Source organism: Phyllobates terribilis, unplaced genomic scaffold (genome assembly GCF_046119375.1).
Source record: "Phyllobates terribilis strain yellow unplaced genomic scaffold, ASM4611937v1 Scaffold_4__5_contigs__length_816908805, whole genome shotgun sequence".
Taxonomy (NCBI): domain Eukaryota; kingdom Metazoa; phylum Chordata; class Amphibia; order Anura; family Dendrobatidae; genus Phyllobates; species Phyllobates terribilis.
In genome coordinates this window covers 586091361-586119012 of record NW_027362764.1, presented here as the reverse complement: position 1 = coordinate 586119012, position 27652 = coordinate 586091361, and the positions used below count along the sequence as shown (strand labels likewise).

Genomic DNA, 27652 nt, shown 5'->3' with positions numbered 1-27652 from the left:
GAGGGACAGTCTCTTGTTTATATTTCTTTTTTTTTATGTTGTTCACGTTTCCATTACTGGACTACATCAGATTTGGTGGACTACGGCGGATTCCCAGGACTACGTCAGACCTGCTTGGCTTCTTTTTTAAAAATTGGTGAATCAGGGAATGTGTGGGGGAGTTTTTTTTTAAATAAACAATTTTTTTGTGTGTGTTTTTATATTTGATTACTGGGTTAGTAATTGGGTTGTCTGATAGACAACTCCATTACAATTGCGAAGACTTGATTTAAATTTCTTTTGAAAAAAATATGTATATACTTGAAACAATATAAGACAGATGGTAGTTCTACACATCACAGTAATGGATGATAAGAATTGCAAGACGGTCAAGATCAATTGGTCAGTCCCCTCCCTGGGGCTGCAATGATATTACAGGTGACGAGCCTTATTAATGTTTGATCTTTATTTAATGGATACAATACGAGCCATGCATATAATGGTATCATATATGATATTTCTGAGGCGGACACAAAGTTTAAATGTATGATAATACAGCTCATTCCTATTGCAGTGAGCGGAACTGAATGTCAATACCAAACGTGGGCTATCTACAAAAGTGGCACTACTCATGGACATAAACCGATTAAACCAATTCGTATCACTTTAGAAAAATACAGTGTTTACGTCTTCCATAGAAAGAAAGCTACAGTACTTTCTTTCTTACTTTGAGCTTGGAAAATGATCTGCAACTTAATATGCCTTGGAAAAAAACAGCCTGGCAAACACCTTGGTGATACATCCAAATTTAATCAGTGTCATGTCGACTAAATGTGATGAAGACCGGCTGAAAGTAGACAATAAAATTTCCTAAAATGGTTGCGCTGTGGTTTGAGATATTCTGAGGAATTCTTCTTTATGCAATGACTAGTTTCTGTAATTCTGAGGTTTCCTACTTAGTTATGATTTAAAAGGCTCCAGTACTTAATGGGTGGAATTTTTTTTGTCTTTGGTTAGATTTAAAAGTAAAGAAATGTGATGTGTATGTATATTTAAGAAAAAGGAAAAAAGTAGACATTTTCTACAGTGTATTGGAACAGTTCGTGGAGAGGTGAGCGTTCTTCTGCCAGAAGTTTTTATAGTTGTACTTTTGTATCTCAGGTCTGGCTCTCATGATTAAATGTGCTTTTTATAGAGTAGCAAGTTATAAATGTAGTGTAGCTACGGCATATTAATCTTGCTGCAGAGGTTTAATGAGGCAGTTGTTTTGCGATGGACACTGTTGGGAACAGACCACGACAGAGGCTCACTTCACCATGGAGCTGAAGAAAAAAAATATTCCTCGCCTGTTAATAATTATAGCCACATGACTTCTCAGTTTACCAGAGATTTTTCTGCCAGCCATTTTCCATACAGAAATAGTTGGAGAGCGATTCATTAACCCCTGCACTTGTTATACAAATCATTAGAGATCCAACCATGTAGAAATTTGCAGCAAATTGAAGAAGTCTAGTTACACCTATTTGTCATTCTTTGTGTTGAAGGGTTTTTTTTGTTTGTTTGTTCTTTTCCTTGTGTTACATAAGTTTTTCCATTCATTGACTTTAATATAAGTAATGATGGAAGGAAAATGATTTGTTTTCATCATTGAATTGAATGTAGTCAGATTTTCCATCCTTCTATGAACTGAGAGGAGAAAAGGAATACTGCAGGTTATTTTGTAAGAAAATAAGCAACATAAAATAAAATTAAAGGGGGTTAAAAATGGTGCAAATGCAGAAAATGCTTTGAAATAACAAAATAATAGCCCTGCCACTCCACTCCAGCGCCGTCTCTCCGCTGCTGCTGCCAGGAGTTCTTTGTGGACAGCACTGAAATAGTCACATTTACATGGCATCCACAATATGTGACCATTCCAGTCGATCACTGACTTCAGCAGTCATGCCAAAGTAAAACAGAACTTCTGATGCCAATGATTGGCTGCAGCAGTCACATTTTGTGGACTGATTCTGGAACATTTTTTCTTTTTATTCTGTGCCCCTCTCTTCCAAAGTTATGCCCCATGGTAATAAAGATGCAAGTTTCCCTTCAATGAACTGGACATATGCCATAGAGAAAAAGGAAAAGCCCACAGGGAAGTTTTGTGGAATATGCTTAATTGGTTGAAGGGAAATTTTGTATCTTTTTTTACCAGGCATATCTTTAGAAGGAAATGTCTCAGGAAAATAAAGAAAAAATGTTCCAGAATAAGTGGAACAGCACCAATTGGTGTAGGTACTCAGTCTAAGTCTAAATTAAAAATCCTTTGAGAGGTGAGAGGTCTTCTTTAAATGATGACTTATGATTTAATCTTTTTGAGAGGAGCGTGATAAGTTCCTTTTGGCAACTTGATCTGCTGAAGACACATGTACCTGCCATCACAGCGCTCCATTGTAACCCAGTCTGTGACTGAGCATTAAAGGAGATCGTATTTTTTACTGTATACACACAAACTGAAGTTTTTCTGTATATAGAATAGGTGTTCAGCTGATCATAGATTCAAACATATAGATACACCATGCGTCAGCACACTGTGATTAGTGAATACATGAACTCCACCATTGCTGTAAAATTTAAAAACATAAGGTACTTAGCGTTTTTTTATCAAAGAGCACGAAAGCCATCCAACCACAACAAGGTGCACCTAAATATCGATGGTCCCTATCAAAAATGTCCTACATCTCCATGTGCCAAAAATGGCCTCATCTAAATCTACACATTCTTTTCATATAAGGTTCTAATTCCCAGCTGCGCCTTCTTTCACTCTCCATTCAGATGAGGCCTCGTTTGGCATATGGAAAGGTAGGACATTAGTAATGGGGACCATGTATATTTAGGTGCACCTTGTCGTGGTTGGATGGCTTTTGCATTCTTTGATCAAAAAGCGCCAAATACCTTACATTTTTAATGTTTACAGCAACAGTGGAGGTCGTGTATTCATTAATCGCAGTGTGCTGATGCATAGTGTATGTAGATGTTTCTATACTGGCCACATAGAGTATTTGTGCACCTGTACATTAATTTACTACTAAAGGTGTGCGGGCCCTATATTTTCTTGTTTGTTTTTGTTATCTCAGCTTTAAGTCCCCTAGAGAGACTTAGAAATGCAGTAAAAAAAAAACTATATGTTTAACCCCCTAAGGACCCTGGGATTTTTCATTTTTGCACTTTCGTTTTTTGCTCCCCTTGTTCCCAGAACCATAGCGTTTTTATTTTTTGGTCAATATGGCCGTGTGAGGGCTTATTTTTTGCGAGACGAGTTGTACTTTTGAAAGACATTACTGGTTTTACCATATCGTGTACGGTAAAACGGGAAAAAAATTCCAAGTGCGGTGAAACTACAAAAAAAGTGCAATACCACAGATGTTTTTTTTTTATTTTTTTCTACCACATTCACTGAATGCTAAAACTGACCTGCCATTCTTATTCTCCTGGTCATTACGAGTTCGTAGATACCAAACATGTATATGTTCTTTTTTATTTAAGTAGTGAAAAAAAATCCAAACTTTGCTAAAAAAAAAAAAAAAAAAAGGCGACATTTTCCAAGACACGTAGCGTCTGCATTTTTCAGCATCTGGGGCCGGGTGAGGGCTTATTTTTTGCGCGCCGAGCTGAAGTTTTTATTGATACCATTTTGGGGTAGATCCGATGTTTTGATCACCCGTTATTGCATTTTATTGCAATGTTGCGGCGACCAAAAGCGTAGTTCTGGCGTTTAGAATTTTTTTCTCGTTACGCCGTTTACTGATCGGATTAATTTTTTTTTTATATTGATAGATCGGGTGATTCTGAATGCGGCGATACCAAATATGTGTATGTGGTTTGTTTTTTTTATTATTTTATTTTGAATGAAGTTAAAGGGGGGTGATTTAAACTTTTATATTTTTTAAATTTTTTTTAATATTTTTTAAAAACTTTTTTTTTACACTTCTTGCTTACTTCTATCGTCTCCATAGGAGACTAGAAGCAGCAACAGTCTGATCGCCTCTGCTACATAGAGGTGATGAGCAGATCACCTCTATGTAGCAGAAATGCTCCTGTGCTATGAGCACCAACCACTAGGTGGCGCTCATAGTGAGCAGTACATGACAACCACTGGAGTCTGCTGCAGACCCAGGGTTGTCATGCCCACCCATCAGTGACCCGCGTTCACGTGACGGAGTCACCGATGGGCGGGGTAAGTGACGCGCTTCCCACGCGGCGCTGTTAAATGCCACTGTCAGAGATTGACAGCTGCATTTAACATGTTAACAGCCGCGGGTGGATTGCGATTCCACCCGCGGCTGTTGCGGGCACATGTCAGCTGTAATAATCAGCTGACATGTGCTCGGTTCAGTGTGGGCTCAGCCCGGTCTGAACAGGGGGTGACAGCCTGGTGCGTACTATTACGCCCCAGGCTGTAAAGGGGTTAAAGAATCCCCCAATTAATAAAAATAATAAAAAATATGGTATCACTGCATCCATAAAAGTCTGATTTATCAAAATATAAAACAAATTAACCAGATCGGTAACCACCATAAGCAGAAAAAAAAGCCAAAATCCTAACATGGAATCAGTAGATACATCAGACAGGCCCTCACACAGCTCCATCAACCAAAAATTTAACATGTTATTATGGGTCTCAGAAAATGGCAAAACAAATCAAAACATTTTTTTTTTACACATTTCCAAATTTTTTTTATCAAAATGTCGGAATTGTGGGAGGATTTTTCACCACGATGGAATTTCTTTCCTGTTTTCTAGTACATTATAGGGGTAAAATGAATGAATAGGTAATTCAGAAAAGACAACTCATCCTGCACAAAACAACAAGCCCTCATATGTCTGTGTGGACAGAAAAAAAAATAAAAATTCTAGCTCTTAGAAGGAGAAGAGGAAAAAATAAAAATGCAAAAACAAAAATTGCCTGCATTTGGAAGGGGTTAATGATCAGAGGGGATCCAATTGCTAAAAAGTCCCTAAGGCCTTGTGCGCACATCCATATCAGAGCTGTGCACTACATTGGGGTTTACGTAAGAGAAATGAGAAATGTGTGGGCCAGCTGTAGTTCTTGCATGCAGAGGCCTATGGAGGTTCTTCATGGCATGCTGTAATGCTAGTAATAGAATGTAAATATTCTTTATTAACTCCTTTCTGTCCATACACATTATGAAAATCTGAAAAAAGAAAAGTCAAACATGGCTTTCTTTCAAATTATTGCAATATATGTGAGAAGCTTTATGTCTGTAGCATTGCACGCTGCTGATTTAATTCATCTATCTGCTACCACTTCTCTCATTTTCCCTTCCTTATCTTCTTTCTTTTGTCTATCTGCCCTTGCTCCTTCTTGATCTTTTTTCTACCAGGCACATGACTTCAGAGAGCATCTGTGATCGGCCAGCTAAGCCCTCAGTTGGTGCTACTTCTTTACCTCCCATATGCTTCATTTGGGTGACCTCAATTAACTTATTTGACTTTAAGTGAAACCTCTATGTAGGAGAGTCTCAAAACAATTCTGTGTTGGTATGCAATACTTCTGGCTCTGGAGGCATCTGTCGTCCTGTTTATTTACATACCAATTGACCACATATTATATTTAGATTTTATTTTTTTTATTTTAGCTTTGAAGCTTTTGTGGCATTGGTTTGGAAATACAGTATATTTTAGTAGTTGTTTATCCCTGTCCCTAGAATTCCACTATCTTATATACGCTTCTTAGGGGCAATTTCATACTAAGCTTATTAAGCGATGAATATGCTTTTGAAATGTGGGAGAAAACTGGAAAGCATAATGAAACAACATTATATACTGTCCTTGATGCTATAAAGCAACATTACAAATCACCAAGCTATCAGTCTTTAAGGGGTTGTCTAGTCCAAATCGATCAGTCTGCAGTCCCTCTGTGTGACTGTAGACTTATGAATCCCCCCAGTGCACGCACTGTGAGCTGAGGTATTCGCCGTTTTCTGACCCGGGACCAGAGGGTATGTACAAGTTGTACAGTGGCGACCAAAAGTTTTGCATTTTTTTTAAAAGTGTGATTACTTCTATCTGGTTTTTGTGATGCCATTTTCCTGGTGATTTTAGTAAACTGGAAGCAAATGGTTGTCAGCCATAAGGACGAAAATTGTGTTTGACATTGTTTTATCCTTTTATGTGTTCGTTTTCAACATTTGATGGACCAAATGTTTCGCATATTTTGTCATGGGCAGTTGAATTTTGCCTATTTTTTTTATGTGTGTTTTTAGGTTAAAATATGGTAAAGACAAAGCCAAATTTATCAGTAGATGTCAGGAAGCTTATTATTCTGAGAGTGAAGTCAGGGAAAAGCCAAAAAGAGGAGCTATGGAATTCAACTGTTCTCAGAGTCAAGTGTCATGTATATTAAAGAAAGAAAAAGAAGATTGTGGAACAGCTGACAAACCTAGAAGTGGACAACCATGGAAAACTTCCTCCAGAGTTGATCACATTATTAAGAAAAAGTCAGTATCTGATGTCCATAAAAGTGCTGTACAGATTTCACAAGAAATGAACGAAGAATATGGAGTCAAAGTGAGTCGCCAAACTGTGGTGCAATGGCTAAGAGCAGTTGGGTTGAATGTACAAGTTCCAGACAAGAAGCCTTTCATCTCTGCAAAGAACCGGAAGGTCCGACTTGAGTTTGCCAATGAACACAGCCAATGGAAAGAGACAGATTGGTCTAAGGCAGGGGTCTCAAACTCGGCTGGGTATATGGGCCGCACATGGAAAAAATTTGAATTTAGAGGGCCGCATTCTTTGTTCAATGTGACATTTTTAGTGATACCATTTTTTTTGTATACACCTTTTGAACATTTTTGCCGTGTTTAATTTTTTATGGCTTGGGTCGTTATGGATGTGGCGATAATAAACGTGCACTTTTTTGTGTTTACTTTAGTTTACATATAAAACAGCATTTTTAGTGCCCAATATTTTTTCATGCTTTATTTTATTTTTTATTTTTTTTACAATTTTATTTCCCCCAATTGGCCACATACAGTAATATTGTCTTACAATTAGCATCATATAGTAATAATGGAAAACATCTTGTAGTAATGTTCCCCATCCAAGTCCCCATCTTGTACTAATGTGCCCCATCCAGGTCCCCATCCTGTGGCTATGTGCCCCATCCAGGTCCCCATCCTGTGGCAATGTTCCCCATCCAGGTCCCCATCTTGTGGCTCTGGTCCCCATCTTGTGGCTCTGGTCCCCATCTTGTGGCTCTGTGCCCCATCCAGGTCCCCATTATGTGCCCCATCCAGGTCCACATCTTGAGGCTATGTGCCCCATCCAGGTCCACATCTTGAGGCTCTGTGCCCCATCCAGGTCCCCATCCTGTGGCTATGTGCCCCATCCAGGTCCCCTCTTGTGGCTATGTGCCCCATCCAGGTCCCCTCTTGTGGCTCTGTGCCCCATCCAGGTCCCCTCTTGTGGCTCTGTGCCCCATCCCGGTCCCAATGTTGTGGCTCTGTGCCCCCTGTGCTGTTCTTCACACATATAAAATAGAAAAAAAAAAAGATGATTCTCACCTGTCCTCCGTTCCCTCGGCGGCCTTCCCGCAGGCACCACAGAGTCCGACCCCTTGATGATCCCGACCTGGTCCAGGAGGAGCCGCCGACAGCAGCGCTGCATTGCCGCACAGAGACTGTCTCCCAGCACAGCATTTTCAATGTCAGCCGCCGGCCAATCAGAGGCCAGCAGCTGACATATGCATATGGCAATGACGTCATACTCGCTGCGCCGACACGCAGATATCAGCTGCTGGCCTCTGATTGGCCAGCGGCTGGCATTGGAAATGCAGTGCTGGGAAACAGTCTCTGTGTGGCAATTCAGCGCTGCTGTCGGCGGCTCCTCCTGGACCAGGTCGGGATCGTCAAGGAGTCTGTGCCTGCGGGCCGCATAAAGCAGCCTCAGGGGCCGCATGCGGCCCACGGGCCGCGTGTTTGAGACCCCTGGTTTAAGGTGTTGTGGTCGGATGAATCCAAGTTCAATCTGTTTGGTATTGATGGCAAGCACTATATACAGTGGGTACAGAAAGTATTCAGACCCCTTTACATTTTTCACTCTGTTTCATTGCAGCCATTTGGTAAATTGTAAAAAGTTCATTTTTTTCTCATAAATGTACACTCTGCAACCCATCTTGAATGAGAAAAAAAACAAAAATGGAGAAATTTTTGCAAATTTATTAAAAAAGAAAAACTGAAATATCACATGGTCATAAGTATTCAGACCCTTTGCTCAGTATTGAGTAGAAGCACCCTTTTGACCTAGTACAGCCATGAGTCTTCTTGGGAATGATGCAACAAGTTTTTCACACCTGGATTTGGGGATCCTCTGCCATTCTTCCTTGCAGATCCTCTCCAGTTCCGTCACATTAGATGGTGAACGTTGGTGGACAGCCATCTTCAGGTCTCTTGAGATGCTCAATTGGGTTTAAGTCAGGGCTCTGGCTGGGCCATTCAAGAATGGTCACAGATTTGTTCTGAAGCCACTCTTTTGTTATTTTAGCTGTCTGCTTAGGGTCATTGTCTTGTTGGAAGGTGAACCTTCGGCCAAGTCTGAGGTCCAGAGCACTCTGGAAGAGGTTTTCATCCAGGATATCTCTGTACTTGGCCACATTCATGCTTCCTTCAATTGCAACCAGTCCAACCTGTCCCTGCAGCTGAAAAACACCCCCATAGCATGATGCTCCCACCCCATGTTTCACTGTTGGGATTGTATTGGGCAGGTGATGAGCAGTACCTGGTTTTCTCCACACATACCGCTTAGAATTATCACCAAAAAGTTCTATCTTCGTCTCAACAGACCAGAGAATCTTATTTCTCATAGTCTGGGATTCCTTCATGTGTTTTTGTGCAAACTCTATGCGGCCTTTAATATGTCTTGCACTGAGGAGAGGCTTCCATCGGGCCACTCTGCCATAAAGGCCCGACTGGTGGAGGGCTGCAGTGATAGTTGACTTTGTGGAACTTTCTCCCATCTCCCTACTGCCTCTCTGGAGCTCAGCCACAGTGATCTTGGGGTTCTTCTTTACCTCTCTCACCAAGGCTCTTCTCCCACGATTGTTCAGTTTGGCTGGACGGCCAGGTCTAGGAAGACTTCTGGTGGTCCCAAACTTCTTCCATTTAAGGATTATGGAGGCCACTGTGCTCTTAGGAACCTTGAGTAATGCAGAAATTCTTTTGTAACCTTGGCCAGATCTGTGCCTTGCCACAATTCTGTCTCTGAGCTCCTTGGGCAGTTCCTTTGAGCTCATGATTCTCATTTGGTCTGACATGGATTGTGAGCTGTGAGTTCTTATATAGACAGGTGTGTGCCTTTCCAAATCAAGTCCTATCAGTTTAATTAAACACAGCTGGACTCCAATGAAGGAATAGAACCATCTGAAGGAGGATCACAAGAAAATGGACAGCATGTGACTTAAATATGAGTGTCTAAGCAAAGGGTCTGAATACTTATGACCATGTGATATTTCAGTTTTTCTTTTTTAATAAATTTGCAAAAATTTCTACATTTCTGTTTTTTTTTTCAGTCAAGATGGGGTGCAGAGTGTACATTAATGAGAAAAAAATGAACTTTTTAGAATTTACCAAATGCCTGCAATGAAACAAAGAGTGAAACATTTAAAGGGATCTGAATACTTTCCGTACCTACTGTATACCACCCAATTGGAAAACGTAATGATGTAAGGTACCAAACACCTACAGTGAAACTATATGGTGGCAATGACATGGTTTGGGGCTACTTTTCTGCACCTGCCACTGGCTCTCTGCATAGAATTGATGGAAATATGAATGCTACCATGTACAAGGATATACTGGAGAGTGTAATGCTGCCACATGGTAAAACCAAAGTAGGCAGGAGATGGAAATTCCAGCAAGACAATGATCCTAAGCACACATCCAATTTAGTAAAAAATTGGTTAGCAAAGAAAAATGTTGGCTTGTTGTAATGGCCAAGCCAATCACCTGATTTACACCATCTAGAGCACCTTTGGGATGAGTTAGGGCGATGAGTTGGGGCCCGTACCCATAGCAATAAAGATGAATTGTTTGCAGATTTGCAAATGGAATGCAGCAAGATCCCTCACGATGTCTTGAATACCCGAGTAGCTTCAATGCCCCGTCGGTGTGGTGCAGTAATTAAAGCGAGAGTTAATGCTACAAAATACTAAGTGATGGCATTGTAAACAATGAATTACTCTCTACGTTGTGATCAATAAATAGTATATGCAAAACTTTTGTCAGTCAGTTTTCTTTCATTTTAACCAAAATGCTTTTAAATATAGGTATGGCCATTTAATTAAGGTCTCTAATGATGACAACTTCATGCACTTTCAGTTCATCACCAGGGAAATGACATCACAACAACCAGACAGAAGTAATTACACTTAAAAAAAAAAAAAAGCAAAACTTTTGGTCGCCACTGTACATACTCCCAGCCAGTACAAGTGTATGGAGCAAGGCCGTGCCCATTGGCTGGGAGTATGTATAATTCATACATATCCTCCGATCCCGGGTCAGAAACCGGCAAATCCCCTCAGCACACCATGCGTGCGCTGGGGGAATTCATGAGTCTACAGTCACTCAGAGTGACTGCAGACCTATCGATTTGGACCGGACAACCCCTTTAACCCTTTTGCGCTATGTAACAACCAGTATGTATTCAATGAGAATATTTCATTCATTCAGATCTAGGATGTGCTACTTGAGTGTTCCCTTTATTTTTTTTAGCAGTGTATATACTGCAATACATCAGTATTGCAGAGTATAGTAAAAATCACAATCTCTCATGAAGACCAGTTCGTGGCTGGCCTTCATGGACCTACTAAGATTTTGGCGACAAGAGCCTTCAGTTGGCCTTTGTCTGGCATGATAAAACATCTGCAATTCTGGAATTATGTCACATTCAGGCTCGGAATAATGAGTGAGGAATAATTTAAAGTGATTAATAGCGGTAATGGTGAACATCAATGATCAGAGCTGGTTGTACAGAGCAGCCTTGGCTCCTAAACCCACTGCATACACACGCACCATGTACGTGTTTGTCAGGGATTAATATGTTGTATTATATTGTGACATATCATCAAAAATCAACTTTACTTACAAATTTACCACTCCTAGCGATGGGTTCCTCACTATTATGTGCACATGCTCTAGTGTCCTTGGTATTTATAAGCTATGGGGTCACCTTCGACAGCCCTCTCTTAGTATAGGAAGTCCATCAGCCGTAGGACGGTGGAGGGGAGACCACCACTCATAACTACTAGGACTCAAAGTGACTACAAGATATCCACTAAGCCAGTGTTCCCCAGCTCCAGTCCTCAAGGCCCACCAACAGATCATGTTTTCAGGATTTCCTTAGCATTGCACAAAGTGGGCCTTGAGGACTGGAGTTGGGGAACCGTGCACTAAGCCATACACTGCTAGAATCAGAGTCTAAATCACTATATGCTGCTCTAGATATGTAGACTCTTGGTAGATTACACTTTTGCCTTTCAATTTTTTATTATGGTTGACATTGCCTTAATTCTATCTCCTTTTCACCCTAACATAACGGGGGAAAAGGTTAATTAAGCTACTTGCTCTCATAGTTGGATTCTTTTGAGTATTTGGAATATCAAGACATTTTTACATAAGGTGTAACATTTAAACATCTCAAGGCTAGTCAGGTGCTCACGACACTTCATTATTTATTGCCCCCCGCTGCCAGGCAGCTGTATATAGTTTTACTCCCTTCAATCAAGCACTGTGGCTGAAGGAACAAAACACTGTATTATGTTGTGCTGGTGTCAGGTGGGAAAACCTGTGACCCATATCTGTTGGAGGAGAGAAATAAAACTACAGTTAAACTACCATTTTCTCCTCAATGTAAGTCACGTGTTATAATGACATAAGTGTTCTTTCTTTTGTAAAATAAGGTCATTTCTTAAGGGACCTCTTGAAGTTATTTTCTTTTGTTGTTCCCACATGGTATATGAAGAAAAGTAATAAGGCCTGAAACACAATAGATTAAAGTGGGCCAAACACAACTGTTTTGGCGGGATCAGCCAACCATCTAATGTGGATAAAGGCTCTACCCCCGACTCAACTGATGATGTTTAAATTTATACTCCCAATCTTTTTTTTTTCCTGGGAACATAAGCCACTGCCATAGTTGTCTGGCAGCTGCGTTCCCCACTCTTCGCCATTGAAAACGCATGACTGCTTGACCCGAAATGTTTGTAGCTTGTAGTCTAGTTTGGGAAGTATTGTTAAGAAATAAAGGAAAGAAGAAAAAGAGGGAGAATAAAAGAGATAAAAATTTTTTATTATGAATAAATTCTAGTGTTGTGTGAACGTGCTCGTATAAGGGGTTATCCGAGCACGCTCAAGTCCTAACTGAGTGTCTTCGGCGTGCTCGGAAAATATGTTTGCGGCTGCATGATTTGCGGCTGTTTGACAGCCGAGAGACATGCAGGGATTGTCTAACAAACAGACAATCCCTGCATGTGTTTCTTCTGTCTAACAGCCGCTGCGACTCGAACATATTTTCTGAGCACGCCGAAGATACTCAGGACTCGAGTGTGCTCGGATAACGCGTGTTTGCGCAACACTAATAAATTCCTAAATACTTGTAATTAACAAATTTCTCATTTTTTCTAGGGAGGCAATTACTATGCATTAAAATGGCTGTTGCTTGTTACACTGACAGAAACCTGTCGCAGAATGGTAATAGGACATGAGCCTGTCAGTATGTGCAGTAGGAAGCTCCCCTGTTGTAAGTGGAGATAATCTATACCATGTACTTTCAACATACTGTCAAACTCCAGGTCACAGCAACGGAGCTTCCTACTATACAAACTCACTGGCTCCTGCACTATTAAGATTCTAGGACAGGTTTCTGCCAGTGTAACGAGGCAGGATAGTTTCTTTCATTCTGCAAGAGAGCTGTTTTCCATAGTTTTAAATCTGTAACCATAGAGTAACATAAGTGTGTGTGTGTGTATATGTGCGCTTTTGGCTAATATATGGTCACACAACAATATTTTCTCTCATCCGAGAGAATCGAGCCGATTATGCTAATCATACTCTGATCAGAGTTTGATCACATTGCGATCTGATTTCCTCAAATGAGGAGAAGATGTCATCTGAGTGCAGTCTGATATTTTTCGTACTCATTGATTTACAAGGTCGAGTGCAATCCGATCATTTGATCCAATTTGGGCATGCTGCCCATGCTTTCTTCTAGTCCGAGGAAAAAATCGGACATGTGCACAGCCCATAGAATAACATTGGTTCGAGTGCGATCTGAAAATGTCATGTGCACAAGCCCTTACATAACGGTAGATACATACAGTGGGGAAAAAAAGTATTTAGTCAGCCACCAATTGTGCAAGTTCTCCCACTTAAAAAGATGAGAGGCCTGTAATTGACATCATAGGTAGACCTCAACTATGAGAGGCAAAATGAGAAAACAAATCCTAAAAATCACATTGTCTGATTTGGAAAGAAAGTCAATTACAAAAGTTCATCTCAATACTTTGTTATATATCCTTTGTTGGCCACGACAGAGGTCAAATGTTTTCTGTAAGTCTTCACAAGGTTGGCACACACCGTTGCTGGTATGTTGGCCCATTCCCCCATGCAGATCTCCTTTAGAGCAGTGATGTTTTGGGGCTGTCGCTGGGCAACACGGACTTTCAACTCCCTCCAAAGGTTTTTTATAGGGTTTAGATCTGGAGACTGGCTAGGCCACTCCAGGACCTTGAAACGCTTCTTACGAAGCCACTCCTTTGTTGCCCTGGCGGTGTACTTGAGATCATTGTCATGCTGAAAGACCCAGCCACGTTTCAGCTTCAATGCCCTTGCTGATGGAAAGAGGTTTGCACTCAAAATCTCACGATACATGGCCCCGTTCTTTCTTTCATGTAAATGGATCAGTCGTTCTGGTCCCTTGGCAGAGAAACGGCCCCAAAGCATGATGTTGCCAACCCCATGCTTCACTGTAGGTATGGTGTTCTTTGGATGCAACTCAGCATTCTTTCTCCTCCAAACACGACGAGTTGTGTTTCTACCAAACAGTTCTACTTTGGTTTCATCTGACCATATGACATTCTCCCAGTACTGTTCTGAATCATCCAAATGCTCTCTAGCAAACTTCAGACGGGCCCGGACATGTAATGGCTTAAGCAGTGGGACACGTCTGGCACTGCAGAATCTGAGTCCCTGGCGGCGTAGTGTGTTACTGATGGTAGCCTGTATAATGTTGGTCCCAGCTCTCTGCAGATCATTCACTAGGTCCTCCCGTGTGGTTCTGGGATTTTTGCTCACCATTCTTGAGATCATTTAGACCCCACGGAGTGAGATCTTGTGTGGAGCCCCAGATCGAGGGAGATTATCAGTGGTCTTGTATGTCTTCCATTTTCTAATTATTGCTCCCACAGTTGATTTCTTCACACCAAGCTGCTTGCCTATTGTAGATTCAGTCTTCCCAGCCTGGTGCAGGGCTACAATTTTGTTTCTGGTGTCCTTCGACAGCTCTTTGGTCTTCACCATAGTGGAGTTTAGAGTGTGAGTGTTTGAGGTTGCGGACAGGTGTCTTTTATACTGATAACAAGTTCAAACAGGTGCCATTACTACAGATAATGAGTGGAGGACAGAGGAGCCTCTTAAAAAAGAAGTTACAGGTCTGTGAGAGCCAGAAATCTTGCTTGCTTGTAATTGACCAAATACTTATTCTCCACCAAAATTTGAAAAAAAATTCTTTCCAAATCAGACAATGTGATTTTCAGGATTTGTTTTCTAATTTTGTCTCTCATAGTTGAGGTCTACCTATGATGTCAATTACAGGCCTCTCTCATCTTTTTAAGTGGGAGAACGTGCACAATTGGTGGCTAACTAAATACTTTTTTTCCCCACTGTAGATATAGTGGATATATGGCACTCCTGTGAGGAGATACTCAAGAAGGGTTTCACTTCCAACACAATAGAAAAGTAAAGGTACTTGCCACTCAAATGTGAAAAAAAATATTCAGATTTTATTTTGAGGCAGTTTTGAGGACCTTCATCAGATACTACAGAGAGAATGTATATACAATCAATATACTTCTCAAATAAATAAAGGGAACACTTAAACAACAGAATATAACTCCAAGTAGATCAAACTTCTGTGAAATCAAACTGTCCACTTAGGAAGCAACACTAATTGACAATCAATTTCACATGCTGTTGTGCAAATGGAAAAGACAATAGATGGAAATTATTGGCAGTTATCAAGACACCCTCAATAAAGGAGTGGTTCTGCAGGTGGGGACCACAGACCACATCTCAGTACCATTGCTTTCTGGCTGATGTTTTGGTCACTTTTGAATGTTGGTTGTGCTTTCACACTCGTGGTAGCATGAGAATGACTCTACAACCAACAGAAGTTGCTCAGGTAGTGCAGCTCATCCAGGATGGCACATCAATGCGAGCTGTGCCAAGAAGGTTTGCTGTGTCTGTCAGTATAGTGTCCAGAGGCTGGAAGCGCTAGGAGACAGGCCAGTACACCAAGAGACATGGAGGGGGCCGTAGGAGGGCAACAACCCTGCAGCAAGACCGCTACCTCCGCCTTTGTGCAAGGAGGAACAGGAGGAGCACTGCCAGAGCCCTGCAAAATGACCTCCAGCAGACCACAAATGTGCATGTGTCTGCACAAACGCTTAGAAACCGACTCGTGGTATGAGGGCCCGACGTCCACAGATGGGGGTTGTGCTCGCAGCCCAACACCGTGCACGACGCTTGGCATTTGCCACAGAACACCAGGTTTGGCAAAGTCGCCACTGGCGCCCTGTGCTCTTCACAGATGAAAGCAGGTTCACACTGAGCACATGTGACAGATGTGACAGTCTGGAGACGCCGTGGACAGCGATCTGCTGCCCTCAACATCCTTCAGCATGACCGGTTTGGCAGTGGGTCAGTAATGGTGTGGGGTGGCATTTCTTTGGAGGGCCACACAGCCCTCCATGTGCTCGCCAGCGGTAGCCTGACTGCCATTAGGTACCTAGATGAGATCCTCAGACCCCTTGTGAGACCATATGCTGGTGCGGTTGGCCCTGAGTTCCTCCTAATGCAGGACAGTGCCAGACCTCATGTGGCTGGAGTGTGTCAGCAGTTCCTGCAAGATGAAGGCATTGAAGCTATGGACTGGTCCGCCCGTTCCCCAGACCTGAATCCGATTGAGCACATCTGGGACATCATGTCTTGCTCCATCCACCAACAGACTATCCGGGAGTTGGCGGATGCTTTAGTCCAGGTCTGGGAGGAAATCCCAAAGGAGACCATCCGCAACCGGATCAGGAGCATGCCCAGGCGTTGTAGGGAGGTCATACAGGCACGTGGAGGCCACACACAATACTGAGCCTCATTTTGACTTGTTTTAAGGACATTACATCAAAGTTGGATCAGCCTGTAGTGAATTTTTCCACTTTAATTTTTGGTGTGACTCCAAATCCAGGCCTCCATTGGTTAATAAATTTGATTTCCATTGATGATTTTTGTGTGATTTTGTTGTCAGCACATTCAACTTTGTACAAAACAAAGTATTCAATGACAATATTTCATTCATTCAGATCTAGGATGTGTTATTTGAGTGTTCCCTTTATTTTTTTGAGCAGTGTATAAAAAAACAACATATATCAAAAACATAAATCAAATGACATAATAACCTAGGTAACAGTAGATATATAATCAAGATTATTTGTAAAGTTACTTTTCTTTTGTTTTAATATTTGGTAGCATGAACAAAAGTCATGAAAAATATTTATCATTTTTTAACTAGGGTGGACAAAAAAAATCTTGACTTAAAATGATAATAGCAATGATCTGATAGCATGCAATCAAAGATCAAACAAATATTCTCATATATATGTGGAGTTAGTTTGGAATTTTTAGCAAATTATTTTCTTGTATGCTCATAATATATGTAATGCTCTAGATGAAGGGGGCTGTCTACTATTTAGAAATTGATGACCTGCCAATAAGATGGGTCATTCATATCAGATCGGCTGTGTTCCCACACCCAACTCCCCTAGGAATCAGCTGTTTACTGCTATGGTGGCGGGTGCCGGGTGTCGGAAACTAATAGATCTAATATTGATGAGCCATCCAAAGGTCTGGTTGAGAACAGCCCTTTTAATATTACTATACGCTGGTACAGGAACTCTTGAATTTGCATTTAGTTTATAAAAGGTTTAAAATATTCATTTTCTACTCCTGTGTTGCTTTCTGTTTTATAGTTTTTGTAGAATTTAGGCATAGAGGAATGTAAATGCTAAACCCTATTAACGCAAATGTAAATTGCAGCTTTGAGACAGCCAATTGATGTACAGTTGGAGCATTGACTTCTTAGAAGGAAGAAAAGAAGAATAGGTTGAATCCAGAGAAAGTGACCTTCTAAGAATCGATTGTATTGGTTTTTCTTGCCTTCCGCAATGGGTTTACTACAACCTTGACTCATTCGTACTTATCAGTAATTGCCAAAATCTTTATTTGTATTGACTAATGCAAACAAAGAAAAACGAACAGTTCAGTCTTATTTATCAAAACATTTCAATTGGATTCAAGCTCACCCATCACACTGTAGTGCACAAGCTGTTCCCCTATCAAACCAATTCTCCCTTTTCATCTGTTTTTTATTAAATGGTTGTAGCACAAATGGAAAAGTTTTTGTAGTTTTTAAAAGTTGTTTTGCAGTATGTGCCATGTATTGGTTTAACCATTTTTAGCATTTGTTCAACAACAAACAAAACTATGGGGTATGTTTGGTTTCAATTAAAGTGTCCAGCATTTCACAGACACCCTAACAGAAACCAAACAGACCCCATAATCGTTAAAGGGATCCATCATGGAACAAATAAAGCTTTCGAAACTGCTTCTTTCAAGAGCTTGTGTAAATTTTGCCTAAATCTAACGTACACTGATGAGCAAAAGGGTAACAATGTTTTGAATTTTTGACTTTCAGGCTCCATAACTCACCATGCACTACTGCTTTGAATGTGAGACTATCATCCTTTTATAGACAATCATCTTGACTATCTCATGCATAAATTTGACTTGCAACTATTTAGCTTATGATTAGTTATGCAAATTCTTGTCATGTCACTGCATTGTTGCTATTTTGCTCCTAAAAATCTAAATGTTAATTTTTAGTATTTTGTAAATCCACCTTTGGCTTTCAACACTGCCTGAATCTTTCTGGGCATGCTCTCGATCAGATTCAAACATGTCTCATCCGAAATCTGATCTCAGGTCTCTTCTACACGTTCCCAAAGTTGGCGCATACTGGTGGACTCACTTATGTATGTATACAGTTTTTTTCTTCAACTCTACCCACAAGTGTTCGCTTGGATTGAGGTCTGAGGACAGTGGGGGCCAATCCTGCACCTCTACTTCATTGTCATTGAACCATTTCTTCACCAATCTCGATGTTTGCTTTGGGTCGTTGTTCTGCAGGAACACTATGTCATGCTTTTCATACCCATAGTACTCTAGTGTACAAAGTAACTCGTCTTGTAGGATACTCACATATAGCTCATCGTTGAGACCACCATCTATCCTGGTCAAGTATCCACCGCCTTGAAACAACCTCATATCATCAGGCTTCCCCCAGCGAACTTGACAGTTCCTTCAATTTCTTGATCAGTTAGCCGCTTTTACCCTTGTTTCTTCCAGACCCATTTGCACCCATCACAGCCTAGTCCAAATCGCCCAATTCCAATCTTCAACTGTCCACTTTTCTTACTATTTTGCAAACTCTAGGTGAAATTTCTTATGACGATATTGAAATTGAGTCTTCTTCACCTCTTTTCAAGCCACCATTCCAGATTTGTGTAACGTGCTTCGCACGGTGCTTGCGTGGGTGTCTGTGCTGTGATCTCACTATTACGAAGCATATGAGCCACTTGCACTGTCGTGTTTGTCGCAGCAGAACTGATGAGCCTACTTGTTGACGCCGATATGTTACCTGACGTCCACCTCTAGGCTTTTGAATAGATGGACGGACTTCATTTAGCATTCTTCCAACTGTCATGGCACTCACATGATGCAGTTTGACAATTTTCTTGGGGAGAGACCACTATTTATGAGCTGGATAATGCTGTTTCTCTTTTCTTGGGGAAATCTTGTTCGTGGCTGCTTCTCAATTTGAACCAGTGACATTTCGCTTGGGAATCAACCTAATAACACACTAAGCTATTAAGGAATGTGAGAATAGGTTGTAATTTGTAGCATACAGGAAGAAAAAGATTTTTCCACCACCAAGAGCAAAACAGTAACAATGCGGTGACATGAGAAGAATCTGCATAACTAATCATATGCTAAATAGTTGCAAGTCAAATTTATGTATGAGATAGCCAAGATGATTGTCTATAAAATGATGGTAGTCTTGCATTCAAAGGTGGGTGGTGAGTTATGGAGCCTGAAAGTCAAAAATTTAAAACATTGTTACCCAACAACAGCTGCCACGCTGGCTGCCCTAATAAACTATATATGCCATACCATCTCCCTTATGATCTATAATTGACACATTGATCTCTCTTATAAAAATATTTCCTGCACACTGACCCCCTTATGAACTCTAACCTTCACACTGTCCGCTCTTATGAACTATAGCCGCCACACCATCATCCCTTATGACCTATAACTGCCACACCATCCTCCCTTGTGAACTATAACCACCTCACTGTCCTCCCTTATAAACTATAACCACCACACAGTCCCCTTTTATGAACCATAACCGCCACATTGTCCTCTCCTATCACATTCACAGTGCCTTTTATGATCAATAACTTCCACACCAGCCTTCCTTATGAAAAACAGCCACCACACCATTCCCAATTATTACTACCACACTGTACGCTCCAATAAAATATTGCCTCCACGTCATCCCCTTGTGAATTACAACTGGCACACCATCCTCCCTTATTAACTATTGCCTATACACTGTCTCATCTCCTCTCTTTCCCCTTTTGCTGTCCATATCTTCAAAATCCCCATCTTCATTGTCCCCCCACCCACACTGCTCACTGGTCACACTGTGTCCTCACACTGCCCACCCACACTGTTCTGTCTCTTTACTATGCTTACCCTTCAAACCACCCCCCCCATGTTCCCCTCTCTCCATACTGTGCTTCCTCCTCACACTGCCCCTCATGCTGCCACCTCTCCATATTGTGCTTCCTTCTCACACTGCCCACCCATGCTCCTGCCTCTCAAAAATGTGGCCTCCAACTATCCTTCCCTCTGTATGTTGTAATCACCCACCCCTTTTCAATAAAAATCCCTTGAATCTTCGACTCCACTATGGAGCGCACGCATTTCCCTCATCTTTGCCCCCTCTACAGCGCTGCAGTGACACCAGTAGCATGAAGAACTGTCTAATCACGCTACTGGGGCAGAGAAGTAATTAGTGCTTCTCTTTCCCTGCAACTTCGGCGTTTATACCTTTTAAACTTGTTAGTGTTTTAAATATGTGAACGCAATTAAATGAAGGAACTGCATCTTGCATTTTACTATTTCACCGGACCAGCTGTCATTTTTTAACAACTAGTTTGGGTAAACCTGTAAGAACCTTGCGATTCTCATCCCTGCTTTTTTTGTAATGTTCAGTACTGTTAGTGACAGTTGGAGCACAGGCAGACCTGTGAACTATGTTAGTAACTGACATGGTTCATCTGTGTACCTGCACTCTGGCCAACACTAAATTGCAATGCTGAATGCAGTGATTCACTAAGAAAGGTGCAGGGGAGTCGCAGGCAGTTAGTTAATAATATATATTTTTCTCAAATTCTGCTCCCCACGGCGGTATAAAGTAGTGCCCTTGGCAGTCACCTATGTCTGCCAACACTTTGTCCCTGCCCCTTCTGCAGTCTATTAGTGGTGGTCGGATTACTAGGCAAGGATTGCAATGCTTACAAGCTGTTTGCAACAGAGCTTGCAAAAGCCGCTCACTGGCACTCCTCAGATACTGAAGAACCAATAGCAGCATCGCGGAGCAGACAGTCCAGGTCAGCGGCGCTGCCAATCATCAAAAGTGTACCGCCACCTGGCAATAAGGATGGCATGAGGAAAGGGAGTGGTGCACTCCTAAGGAATGAAGATGAGTCAATCTTTTTTGTTTTTCTAGTATGCTTTTTTTTGTTCCATCATAGATACCATTATTTTTGTGTATTTGCTTTAAAAATGTCAAGCTTTAGCTTTCGTGAACTTGAAAAGTGTGATCGTGTTTTGCATCGCATGCTGGTTTGCTGTTCAACCTTTTGCTCTTTACAATGTAAAACTCAGAATTTCTTATTATAAAATGCAGGGCTGTGGAGTCGTGGAGTTGGAGTCGGTGTCCATTTTGGTGGAGTCAGAGTCGGTATAAAATGGACCGACTTCAACTCCTAAAATATATAATAAATTGGGTACAGTAGTTCAATGCAGTTTGTGGGGAATATTTTTTTTATAAGAATTTGGGAAAGTTATGAAATCTCCTATAAATGTCTGTCCTATTCCTGATCTAAGGGTCTAGACTTTTAGCTGAGATGAATCTGTGCTACAGTAAATTTATCACTTAAACATGAGCCATGTATGAGGGAGTCAGAATCGTGGAAATTGAGGAGTCGGAGTTGGAGTCGGAGGTTTGGCCTACTGACTCCACAGCGCTGGTAAAATGTATGCTTAAGACCTTGACAGTTATGAGCTTGTTTTTCCCAAAAGGACTCTACTGCTAGAAATGGTGCCTCTGATATAGGTTCATGTCACCCTAACTAGTCATCATAAAAAAGATGCCGATTTCTTTTCTCCTAGTCTTGGGATTGTTTGCTTTGTACAAACCTCTCTTCATTACAAGAGTAGTGATCTGTGACTATAGCTTGGTTACAGTGTCTGTAGAGAGTCTGCGGTAATCTGACACACACCTCCCATCTTCTCATTGGTTCAGACTGCTGCTTATTACCTCCTCCCTGCAGTTTTGATTGGCTGCTGTATATTGTCCATCACAAACTCACTAGGACGTCAGTACTTTGTGAGCCGATTATTGTGAAAAGGGCAAAATGTTTATAATATACACACTAGTAAACTGAATTAGAAGATCAGGTATTTGCCAAACATTTACTGATGGAAGCTTGAAGAGATGCTTTAACCTAAATTTTCCTTTGAAAAGAGTAAACCAACATGAAAATGATGATATTTAGAACTATTTTCTATGTAATGACGCAAACCTTCTGGCTGTTGATTTGTAATAGTTGAAGCCTTTCTTTTTTTATCAGCAAACAAATCTATTTTACGCTGTTTGATGTGCTAAATAGACGTTAGATTGTGAAATGAAGTTGTTTGTTAAGAACTATGATTCATTGCCCAGGTGGACTTTTCTCCATTTTCTATGTGTTTGGATGGATTCCATGGTCCTATTATAATATAAGCATCATTCTCAGTTTTTCTGTTTTAACATAAAGTTGTGTATTCAGGATGCATCCATTTACCTCCTGTACCATCTATGAAAGGCAATGTCCTTAACAGACACTATTTAAGGTTAACAGATGGCACTAAGTTTTTACCATACAGATGACGAGGCATATGTTTCCTACTGTGTACTACAAAAACATCCTGCTGCAATAGAATGGAAGTAGGATCTAATATATAAGTATCCTGTTGTAGAAGATCACTTTTGTCAATGTGCGGGAAAAACATATGTATTACCAACTATATGACAACACTTCAAAGGACCCTCACTTAAAGTACAATTTTAGTCTTTTTCAGAAGAGTAATCTTGAGTCTTATGGCTCATTATAAAAATATCATTGGCTCTTGGATATAACACTTGTAAACACTACATTTAAAGGGTTATTCCCAATAAAACAAGGTATCTCCATCCATAGGACAGGGAATAAGTAGCTAATCGCTCCAACAATCCTGAGATCGGGCTCCTGGATGGAGTGAAGGTGCGCATGTGCAACCTCCTCTTCATTCACTGTCTGAGGGATTGCTGGATAAAGCCATGATCTGGACTGAGCTATGTTATTGGGACAACAGTCCCAATAACCATGAATAGAGAGACAGCCAAACATGTACACCTCCGTATCATTGATGACAGGGATGCAAAAACCGGTTCTAGGGTTTCCAGGCCAATGATCTAGGGATCTTTAGGGGTCTCAGGTTTCGCACCCCTAGCAGTTGGCAAGGTATCCCCTAGGGAATAACGTGTTTTATTGGGGGAAAGAATAAATATGTTTGTGCATAAAGTATGACAGCATACTAATGACCACCCTAGTAAACTCTCTGCCTTGCCCTTCATAAAATCTCTTTGCACTTTGCGGAGGTCACACGGAGCCTGTATGGCAGCTCACAGAGTCTGTGGGACTCCTTAGTAAGCAGCCATAAAACTGTGTGCTTCTGTGCAAAGGTATTCTCCTATGGAATCAGTAATTCCATGGAAGGATACATCTGTACAAACAGCTTTTCACCTTATACATATGCATGATTTCTTTCAGCAGAAATGGGCCATTATCACCATTATAGCAGGTCACTGTCTGCTTTACCATCGTAGACATTTATCTTATTACCTTTCTTTCAATTTTCTTTAGGAATCAATCATGCTATTGATTGATGACAAATGTATACAAGCATGTTTACTTCTGAAAGTTTACATTCAATTTCCAGGACCTTGAAGATATTAAACTTTACATTAAACTTTCTAATGTACCGTACTTTGCATTTAAGGGGTAAGCGTTCTCCTTGTGGAGAGTGACATGCCAGGTCTCGCACACCAGTATGAGGAGGCTAAAACGCCTTGCATGCTTCTCTGGGAAATTAAGTATGCAAATTATCTCTTTAGAGAGGAAGAGGACTTGAACTCTAGCTCCACCTATTGAAAGTAGCAATCCTGTAAGTCATTATCGACCCTTTAAACGAGTATTGAAATATGACTTAGGATAAAAGCCAAATCACAATCTCAATTTGTAGACCGTGTTTTGGGATATCTGAAGAAACAATTTACATATTTAATTTCCCAGAGGAGCATGCAAGACATTTAAGTCTCCTCATACTGGCGTGCCAGACCTGGCATGTCACTCTCCACAAAGAGAAACCTTACCCCTTAGATCCCAGTCTTAGCCTCTGACCCAGCCAAATCAGATCTCATACTTTGTACTGACGAGGGGCAATACCCCGAGACACCGTGTCTGCAAATTGAGATTCTGATTTGGCTTTTATCCGAAGTCATATTTCAAGGCTTGTTAAAGGGACAATATTGACTTGTAGGATTGCTGCTTCCAATAGGTGGCACTAGAGTTCAAGTCCTCTACCTCTCAGAGGAGACAATTTGCTTACTTTGCATTTGAATTTCTCCCCATTTTCCGTCTTGTTTCTTGATACTTGTGATGGAATTACATTTGTGTGCATACAAAAAATAAAAATGGTACAGCTGATGAGCACATTACAAAGAATCTGTGTATAAATGAGTAAAAATCCGCTAGATTCCTAAACAGCAGAGATGTCTGCTGCCTCTGTTTGGCTCAGAGGAGATTACGTAGCCCAGTGCTTTTAATACTGAGAGACGGGCATGACTGGTAAAGTTTCCCCAGTTGTTAGTGAGGCGCAACTGGGGTGGCAGGTTTGACAGAAGTGATTATATGGTGCACAGGCCTTTCTCTGGCTGCAGCAATTTCTGGTGTAACAAGATAACCGATCCCTCTTTTTGTGCTTATGTCAATGTTCAACTGAGTATAGGAAACACATTTTAATAGAAATTGAGGCCATAAGCAAATGTTGCCATGAACAATCAATGGTGAAGCAGTCCTTCCTTCACCATATTCTGGCTGGTCAAGCCCCAGTTAGTCCGCAAAAACACGGATATGTGAACAGCCCCATAAACTGTAATGGGTCTGTGTTCTATCCATGAAAAACTCAGAACACATACAGTACAGACCAAAAGTTTGGACACACCTTCTCATTTAGAGATTTTTCTGTATTTTCATGACTATGAAAATTGTACATTCACACTGAAGGCATCAAAACTATGAATTAACACATGTGGAATTATATACTTAACAAAAAAGTGTGAAACAACTGAAAATATGTCTTATATTCTAGGTTCTTCAAAGTAGCCACCTTTTGCTTTGATGACTGCTTTGCACACTCTTGGCATTCTCTTGATGAGCTTCAAGAGGTAGTCACCGGAAATGGTCTTCCAACAATCTTGAAGGAGTTCCCAGAGATGCTTAGCACTTGTTGGCCCTTTTGCCTTCACTGTGCGGTCCAGCTCACCCCAAACCATCTCGATTGGGTTCAGGTCTGGTGACTGTGGAGGCCAGGTCATCTGGCGTAGCACCCCATCACTCTCCCTCTTTGTCAAATAGCCCTTACACAGCCTGGAGGTGTGTTTGGGGTCATTGTCCTGTTGAAAAATAAATGATGGTCCAACTAAAGGCAAACCGGATGGAATAGCATGCCGTTGCAAGATGCTGTGGTAGCCATGCTGGTTCAGTATGCCTTCAATTTTGAATAAATCCCCAACAGTGTCACCAGCAAAGCACCCCCACACCATCACACCTCCTCCTCCATGCTTCACGGTGGGAACCAGGCATGTAGAGTCCATCCATTCACCTTTTCTGCGTCGCACAAAGACACGGTGTTTGGAACCAAAGATCTCAAATTTGGACTCATCAGACCAAAGCACAGATTTCCACTGGTCTAATGTCCATTCATTGTGTTCTTTAGCCCAAACAAGTCTCTTCTGCTTGTTGCCTTAGCAGTGGTTTCCTAGCAGCTATTTTACCATGAAGGCCTGCTGCACAAAGTCTCCTCTTAACAGTTGTTCAAGAGATGTGTCTGCTGCTAGAACTCTGTGTGGCATTGACCTGGTCTCTAATCTGAGCTGCTGTTAACCTGCGATTTCTGAGGCTGGTGACTCGGATAAACTTATCCTCAGAAGCAAAGGTGACTCTTGGTCTTCTTTTCCTGAGGAGGTCCTCATGTGAGCCAGTTTCTTTGTAGCGCTTGATGGTTTTTGCAACTGCACTTGGGGACACTTTCAAAGTTTTCCCAATTTTTCGGACTGACTAGCCTTCATTTCTTAAAGTAATGATGGCCACTCGTCTTTCTTTACTTAGCTGCTTTTTTTCTTGCCATAATACAAATTCTAACAGTCTATTCAGTAGGATTATCAGCTGTGTATCCACCAGACTTCTGCACAACACAACTGATGGTCCCAACCCCATTTATAAGGCAAGAAATCCCACTTATTAAACCTGACAGGGCACACCTGTGAAGTGAAAACCATTTCCGGTGACTAGCTCTTGAAGCTCATCAAGAGAATGCCAAGAGTGTGCAAAGCAGTCATCAAAGCAAAAGGTGGCTACTTTGAAGAACCTAGAATATAAGACATATTTTCAATTGTTTCACACTTTTTTCTTAAGTATATAATTCCACATGTGTTAATTCATAGTTTTGATGCCTTCAGTGTGAATGTACAATTTTCATAGTCATGAAAATACAGAAAAATCTCTAAATGAGAAGGTGTGTCCAAACTTTTGGTCTGTACTGTACGTGACTCATGGACGTCTGTATGAGGCCTAAGAGTTGTATGTTGATCGATCTGCTTTCCTCTTCTGGGACCTAAACCTGTATAGGATATAGAGTGATATCCAAGATGGAAATATCCCTTGACCACTAGAACTAGCCACAGATGGAGCAATTTTATGCCAGATCAGATATTTTTATTTTAATTTGTGGTGCACTCACACTCCTAGTTTTACATTTATTTTGACAATTATTCTTTTACCACTACTGACCTAGCATCTCACAATGACTGACAGAAATCATTATGCCTATGCTAACTATTTACTTTTAAAGTGATAAATGAACGCACCGACTCCTAAAAAGTCACATTTGTAAAGTTAAATGTGCCACAAACTTACTCATCTGTGCATTACCGTGGCTTTGTGCTTACAATGCATTCAGGTTAATTTATGTTCTAATATTCAATTTTTTCCAATATACTGATGTCCCTGTGCCAGCTTTGTTATTTAACAGTTATCTTTATGCACTATGAAAACTCTTCAGACTGTAATGTTTCATTTTACCATCATGTGATGATGAGTTGTGTCTCATGACATGGAAATTTGCCTGTCGATAAAAGAACACCCCCCACCCCCCAAAACCGCATATATGGACATGCAGGTCTTTGAAATGTAAATCCATTGACACCTTCATATCTTTTATCTGTTGCTGCATTCCAAAGTGTAGTAAAGTAGTTTGTATGTTACTTCTTATACAAATGAGAATTGAAGTGCTCCTAGTGTGACAGAGGACTTAAATGGACTTTGCCTCCCCAGGTTGTTTCACCAGGCTCTTTAGCTTGATTGATAGCACACTGTCTGAATTCCTTGCATGGTGCCTGATGTCACAAAAACAGTAAACTATCAATCAAGATAAAGAGGATGGTGCTTGATGGGGAAACAACCTCAGGAGGTAGAGTCTTGGTTAGTGCTTTGTCACATGCATAGCACTCACTGCCTCATTTGGATAAAAACACTGATTTCACAGAAATATAACAACAGATAGAAGATAAAAAGGTGCTGATAGATTTAAATTTTAAAGACCTGCATACCCATATATGCGGTTTGGGAGGGGGAAAA

General features: G+C 41.0%; 1 protein-coding gene across 3 annotated transcripts in view; it reads left to right on the top strand.

Moving 5' to 3' along the window:
- The window catches only part of ZNF521 (zinc finger protein 521), a 477609-nt gene that overhangs the window by 40247 nt on the left and 409710 nt on the right, over positions 1-27652 (top strand). The gene's annotated exons all lie outside the window — the stretch shown is intronic.